This window comes from Hyaena hyaena, unplaced genomic scaffold (assembly GCF_003009895.1).
Source record: "Hyaena hyaena isolate Hyena2069 unplaced genomic scaffold, ASM300989v1 scaffold_1655, whole genome shotgun sequence".
Lineage (NCBI taxonomy): Eukaryota > Metazoa > Chordata > Mammalia > Carnivora > Hyaenidae > Hyaena > Hyaena hyaena.
In genome coordinates this window covers 251,647-259,810 of record NW_024082274.1, presented here as the reverse complement: position 1 = coordinate 259,810, position 8,164 = coordinate 251,647, and the positions used below count along the sequence as shown (strand labels likewise).

Genomic DNA, 8,164 nt, shown 5'->3' with positions numbered 1-8,164 from the left:
CTTTCTTAACCTGGTCGTTTCTCAAGGTATAAATAAATGGGTTTAATGTAGGTGAAAAAGAAGAAATGAGCAGTGAAACCACTTTATTAATGGTTATTTCTTCCTTTGCTGTAGGATTCATATAGATGAAAATGCATGTGCCGTAGGTGATAGATACCACAATCATGTGGGAAGAACAGGTCGAAAAGGCCTTTTTCCTTTGTTGAACAGAAGGGAATCTAAAAATTGTCTTGATGATGTAAGCATATGACAGAACTACACAAGTAAGTGTCATATTCAAGGTCAGCACAGCACAGATGATAACTGTCCATTTCACTAACCATGTATCTGAACATGAGATTTTCACTAAGGGAAATGCATCACAGGCAAAATGATCAATCATGTTAGAGTCACAAAATTTTAGATTTAAACCCAGACTAAGTGGTGGGATTATTACACATAAACCAGCCATCCAAGAACAGATGATGAGAATCCTGCAGACCTTGTTGCTCATGATGATCACATAATTCAACGGTTTGCATATGGCCACATAACGGTCATAGGACATGGCGGCCAGCAGAAAAAACTCTGATACTCCACAGAGGTCAGTAAAAAACACTTGGACGATACAAGCGTTATGGGTAATAACGTTGTCACCTGTCGCTATGCTATACAAATACCTGGGAATAACGGCAGATGTGAATGAGGTCTCTAAGAAGGAGAAAATTTTTAAGAAGTACATGGGTGTTTGAAGGTGGGGATCCACATAAGTGAGTATGATGATTGTCAAGTTTCTACTTAACACTCATTGTGTAGGTGAGAAATAGAAAGACAAAAATCAGAACTTGCAGCTTAGGGTCATCTGTCAGTCCCAGTAGAATGAATGTTGTTATTGTGCTGTTTTCCATCACTGTTCTGACTTCTCCTGTCTGTATATGAGATTCAGATAAATTTTCTCATAGATTGTAGATTATTTTAACTGTTCTAAAATATAATATATTCACACTTTTATATTTATATCTCATTATGTTTTTAATATAACTTAAACATGTATTATATATATTCATTTATTTATTTACATTTTATGTCTATCCTGTGCTTAGGATTTTTCCATGTGACTAAGTAGATTCCTGAGGGGTGTCATTTTATGAGTAACAAAAATGTCTTTTGGCTCTGCAGAATTCTTCCCTATTCAGAATCTAAGTGACAGAATTTCACCCTCTATTGAATGTCTTCTCTTGACACTTTGGGTCTTTTTAAAAAAAAATAAGGCTAATCTGTATAGTAACTTGAGTTTACTATATAGACACTGCAGCAAAATTTGAGGGCCTTGTTCCAAAAGAGTTTTGGTTTTTGGTGGACTTTTAGGATAAGTGTGCTTAATTCTTATTAGCAGTCTTACACCATGCTGATCCATCCCCACTTCCTGCTACACAGCCAACCTATTTGTTTTTCTGAGTATGTGCATTACCTGTACTGAATTTGTGTTACTTTTACTACTGTAAAGTCATCACTTTTGTGATGACTGCCTTCTCTTCCTTCCCTCACCTTCCAGTCAATTAATTATTTTATCTTCATTGATGCTACACTACCAGGGACTCAAATGTTTCTAATATACAATCAGTATCTTAAACCTTGAGGTTTTCTGACATTGATTAATTGAAAAGTTTTTCCCCTTGCATATTGAGTTTATATGTTTTATGAGTGAATGCACTTTGCTGTTTAATTTTCTATGTTCTCTTCTTCCTGAGGTTGGTGCAGAATTGTTTGTGACAGAATGTTTCTGACAATTTACTTCATTCACAGTGATTCTAACACACAGAAACATCACTAACTGAGGATGATGGATAACATAAAAGTTAGAATTCTTTTGGGAAATGTAGTCTCTCATTCAACAACTACCAAATATTTATGTCAAATGGAGATGCAGATGGAAAAGTTATATCTTTATATGCTTGCAGCCCATCCACCTTCCTTTCATCTTTTCTCTGAATCTTTGAGATAATATGTACCACTGTGAAATCTTACTTGGCCCTCAAACTTTGAGCATTATTCAATTTTCAAAATATATCTGTTTCCCCAAGACATGACAATGTACTTTATGATAGAAGTTAATAAACAGATTCACACAAAGCATGACTAACTGATTTTGTTTATTCTAACTGATTTTGTTTATTCTCCCTTTCAAATAGGTGTTGAAAATGAGCACAGAACTCTACAATGAGTAGAGTGAATGAATTCACCGCCATGTCTGGGATTGCATAAAAACTCCCTTTGCTTACTATCTTCAACAAGTTGGACAGACTTGGTACTGGGCTAAGTGCTGTTATAAGACTCCAAATATTTTCTTACTATCTCCATCACTGAAAAGAAAATAAATTAAGGGCTGAGGAACTCTCTCCACTGGTAGAGGAGATGAATTTTTAATCATCAGGGCAGAGAGAAATGCTTTTACCATGTCAAATGTGATTTCTCTTTTTAATTTGCAGAAAACGTTACCAAGTGAAAAAAAAGATGGTCCTTGGTGGCCTACAGTCAAGAGTCATTAATTTTCTGAGTAATGAAGTTTGGCAAAAGCACGAACACTGGCTTCAGTGGGGACTGTGTCCTGGGAGAGAGGAGTCTGTTATGGCAGCATTTGACAAAGGTCAGGAGGACAACTGTATTGTTTAAATCACAGATACAGTTTAATCTTTCACATCCACTAAGGCATTTGGAAGGTTGTAACCCTTAATTACTTGAATGAAATCCTTTTTATATAAATGTTTTATTATCATTGGCTAATTTTAATCAGATAAGCCAAAGGAAACGTTTATACTTTACAATTATGTAAGGCTACTGCTTGCAGTATAGCTCTTATCCTTCCAGGGAATTTTTTCCAAATACCTTAACGGTATTGTAAGTATTCTTTATGAACGCATAAAGATTTTCCATCATATCTCATAATTGTATGGAAAATATATGCTTTTACGGTTGCACAGCCATACAGAGGTACTTAACGCCACTGAATTTTACACTTCAAAAGACTCAAAATGGTAAATTTTATGTTATGTATATTTTACCACAATAAACAAATGCACCTTTATATATTTAAACATATATTAATTTATCACATGATATACATTTGTTTTTTCCAATTAGTCACTATTAACAATGTTGCCTGTATGAGTATATTGGCAGTTTTAAACCAGTGCCTGATTCATGTGTACAGTGTTCTTTATTTTCCATAGCTGTAATCTGGTTTCTCTCTAATACGTGTAAATCTTTCGTCTTTTACTTTATTTTCCATAGTTATCAACCATTCTGTCAAAACCATTTCATACAAATATTTTTTGCATGTGTGAGAATGATTGGTAGAAGTGAAATTTCTAGATAAAAATATTATTCCACTTTTAAAAATTTGTATAAAAAGGGTCATAAGATTAGTTCACATCAAATATATGCCAGCATGATTAGGTATCAGTGGACCTTATTTTTATGCCTATTTGTATCTTGTTCCTTTAAAAATATTAAGTATGAATTTTAAGGTTAGAATGAGTCTTTAAAAGCATCATGCTGATTTTTGGCATATAGTTCATGGTTTTATACAGTCAAATCTACCAATTTTATTTGTTTTTTAAAATATTTGACCACATTACTGAGATATAATTGACATTCAGTAAACTGCACACATTTAAAGTGTACAATCTGATAAGTTTGGACATGTGTATACTCCCAATAAAGTACCACCATAATCACAATAATAAAATTATCAATTATTTCTCAAAGTTTCCTTTAGCCTCTTATATCCTTCAGTCCTGGCCCTCACCTGCCTCCCTGTCCCCGTCCCCTGCTGATTTTTACAGTGAACCATCTTTCATCTGGCTTATTTTACTCAGCATGATTTTTTGAGTTTCACCCACATTATTATTCTTTCCTTTTATTTCTGGCTAAAACCCCATCTGTGGCTATATCACAATTTGCTTACTATTCACCTGTTAAAAAAAGATACTTTGTTATATCAGTTTTAAGGGACTTAAAGAGAAAGCTGCTATGAACATTAGTGCACAAACCTCTCTTATGACATATACTTTCATTTCTGTTGGATAAACACCTAGGAGTGGAATGGCTGGGGCATGTGGAAGGGATATATTTAACTTTGTAAGAAAATTCCAACAGTTTTCCAAAGCAGTCACATGATTTGACAGTCCCACAAGTGGTGTAGGAATATTTTATTGGTTCACTTCTTTGGTATGATCAATTTTTTTTTGTTTGTTTTTAAAATTTTTTTTGATGTTTTTTATTTATTTCTGAGTGAGAGAGAGAGAGAGAGACAGTGTGAGCAGGGGAGAGTCAGAGAGAGAGGGAGATACAAAATCTGAAGCAGGCTCAAGGCTCTGAGCTAGCCGTCAGCACAGACACCGACGCAGGGCTCAAACCCAAAAACCATGAGATTATGACCTGAGGTGAAGTCAGAAGCTTAACTGACTGAGCCACCCAGGCGCCCCTGGTATGATCATTTTTTATACTTTTAGAGAGTTTTGTAGGTGTAGTGGTATTCCATTGTGATTTTAATTTTTATACACCTAATAGCCAATGATGTTGAATATCTTTCGGTGCATTTAGTTGCCATCTGTGTATCTTTGGTGAAGTATCTTTTTAAATCGTTTCCTTATTTTTTAAATTGGATTGTGAGTTTCCTTATTATTGAGTTTTGAGAGGTTTTGAGAGGTTTTTATTTAGTCTGTATACAAGTTCTTTATTGGATATGTGATTCACAAATATTTTCTCCAAGTTTGTGATTTGTCTTATTATCTTAAGACTTTATAAGACTCTCAAAGACTTAAAAAGACTTTGTCTTTTTAAGAGCAAATGCTTAATTATGATAGATGATATTTTATCATTTCTTAAAATGTATCATGCTTTTACTATTTTATCTAAAAAAATCTTTGCCTAAACCAATAATAATGTCCTCTTATGTTATTTTTTCAAGAGTATTATAGTTCGTTTCACATATTAGTCTGTGATTCATTTTAAGTTAATTTTTATACATGTATTTGTAAATAGTACAACATATGTATCAAAATGTATTTAAAAATATATTTGATCTCCCAGTACCATTTATTGAAAAGGCCAAACTTTCTTTAATGAATTGCTTTGCATTTCTTTTTTTTAATTTTTTTAATGTTTTATTTATTTCTGAGAGAGAGAGAGAGAGAGAGCATGAGAGAGAGAGAGAGAGAGACACACACACAGAGAGTGAGAGAGAGTGTGTCAGCAGAGGAGGGTCAGAGAGAGAAGGAGACACAGAATCTGAAGACAGACTCCAGGCTCTGAACTGGCTGTCAGCACAGAGCCCAACGCGGGGCTGGAACCCAGGAACTGTGAGATCATGACCTGAGCTGAAGTCAGAGGCTTAGCCGACTGAGCCACCCAGGTGCCCCTGTTTTTGCATTTCTATTAAAAATATCAGTTGACCATAAATGTAAGGATACTTCTTAAGTCCCAATTCATTTCCACTGGACTATTTCTCTACCTATACACCAATATCTCCCTGTCTTGATTACTATAGATGTCTAATAAATGTTAAATTAAGATAGGTCTATAAGTTTGTCCTTTTTCAGAGCTGAATTGATTATTCAAGGCTTTTTGAATTTCCATATGAATTTTATAATTGCTTGTCAATTTCTATAGGAAATTCTGCTTATATTTTAAGGTTGAATTAAATCTATGAATTAATTTAGAAATAGTTTAACTCTTAATACTATTCAGTTTTTGATTCATGAAAGTAGCACATGTCTTCAGTTATATGGGTCTTTTTAAACTTCTCAACAAATTCTTTGTTTTCAGTATACAGATCTTGCGTATGTTATGTCAGATTTGGGCTTAAATATTTCCTTTTTAAAAAAAATTTTAATGTTTATTTATTTTTGAGATAGAGACACAGTGTGAGGGGGATAGGAGCAGACATAGAAGGGAGACACAGAATCTGAAGCAGGCTCCAGGCTCTGAGCTGTCAACATAGAACCCATTGGAAGGCTTGAACTCACGGACTGTGAGATCATGACCTGAGTTCAAGTCAGATGCTCAACCAACTAAACTACCCAAGTGCCCCAATATTTCCTATTTTTGATGCCACTTTTTAGTGTTCAATTTCTAATTGTTGCTAGTATATAAAAATATATTTGAATTTCTTAGGTGGATTTTTTTCTGGCAACATTTATAAGTTCACTTATTAGTTCTAACAACTTAGAATCCATAGACTTTTCTACATAGAAGACCAAGTTACGGGGAAATAAAGGCAATTATTTTCTTCCTTTAAAACCTGGATTTTATTTTTTCATTTTTGGAACTACTGCACTGATTATAACCTTCTGTATAATGTTGAGTAGAAATAGTAACGGTGGGCATTTTTGTCTTGTTCTTGATCTTAGGAGGGAAGCTTTCAGTACTTCACTATTAAATGTGATGATGTAGAGTTTGTAGATGTCTTTAATCAAGTTGATGAACTTTCTTTTCTAGTTTGCTAAGAATTTTTAAAATTAGGAATGGATATTGAAGCTTTTCAAATGTTTTATATTGATTGAGATGATCATATATATGTATGCATTTTAGTTTTTAGTCTCATTATATGGTTGGTTATATTGATTGATTTTTCAAAGGTTAAGTCAATCTTACATCCCTAGAATAAAATCCTTTGGGGTTTATGTAAATCTGTATATCTTATCTATATATCTATAGATGGATTCTAATTGCAAACTTTTTTTTCTATCTATGTGTAAGAAAAATATTGATTTGTCATTTTCTTTACTTGTGATATATTTGTCTGCTTTTGTTATCAGGCTATTGCTGACTTCATAAAATAACTTTGAAAATGTCCTCTCCTTGTTAATTTTCTGGAATAATTTGTGTAGAATTTGATTTCTTTCTTCCTTAAATATTTGGTACAATTCACCAGTGAAGCCATTTGGTTTGGATTTTATTTGTGGGAATGTTTTAAACCACATTTTAAATTTCTAGAATGTATAGATGCCTCTTAATCTTGTTTACTTTTTGGAGTGAGTTTTATTTTTATCTGTTGTTTGTAAGTTAATTATAGCAAGCCTGGAGTTGGTCAGAGCTATTTTTGCTAAATTTCCAACATAGCACTGACAGCTGGTTAATGTACAAAATATGTCGATCAATAATGTTTCTTTGTGACCATGGGTCTGAGGAGTTTCAGGACAGGTGTACCAACTTATTACCATTGTTTATTGGCCATAGTGACATTGATCATTGGCACTTGGTGTAGGTGAGACCACTACAGGGTTCTCGTTTTGAGCTATTTATTAGCAGGAATAATCCAACATAGTTAGTAAAATATAAAAATTCCCAGCTCTGACTCTATTTGGGTGTCTGGGATTGAGGTGTTTCTCTGCAGACATCAGTGATTTCTGGCCTGAAAGAGAAAGTATGTGAAGCAATATTCCCTACAGAAGGAGAACAGTAAGAGGTGTGCACTTTGCCTCTTCTGATCCCTTAATGTGAGGCAGCCTTTGTCACTGAGGCATATCCTTATTTTAATGCTCTTCATACAGTGTATTCTTTTCTTGGAATAAACTGTAGCTATGAATATTGTCACAGTGGTTCCTGCAAATCATCTCTAGTAATCAAACAGTAGTTCAGTGCCACCGTTGTGCCCCAGTGCAACATGCTCTAAGGAATTTGTCCATTTCATCTGAGTTGTCACCTTATGGTTATGCACTTTTAATAACATTCCTTTGTTGTCCTTTTAATGTCTGTAAAATCTGTAGTTATATCATCTCTCTCATACCTTATATTTGTAATTTGTGGATTCTACTTTATTCCTTGATTTTCTGTAAGAACTAACTTTATCTGCTGTTCTCCTGTCACTTGAGGATACAATGATTTTTATTTTATTTTTTTATTTGGTTTGGCTTTGATTGAGTTCCCCCCCCCCCAATTTTAAGGAAAAATTGAAAACATTTATTAGAGATTTTCTGCTTCTTTAAAATAGTATTTAAGTGCTATAAATTTCCATTCAAATATGGTTTTCATTGCATCCAACCTAGTTTGACAAGTGCTTTCACACTCATTTCAAAAACCTTTAAATATCTCTTTTGATTTCTTCATTGATTTGATTTCTTCATTCTTGATTTTAATTGACTCCACGTGTTTTACTGTTTATTTGTGTTAATTGTATTTC

At 33.6% G+C, this 8,164-nt stretch overlaps 1 pseudogene; it reads right to left on the bottom strand.

The window, feature by feature from the left end:
* Window positions 1-7: 7 nt before the first annotated feature.
* On the bottom strand, window positions 8-887 carry LOC120226282 (annotated as a pseudogene).
* Window positions 888-8,164: the final 7,277 nt, after the last annotated feature.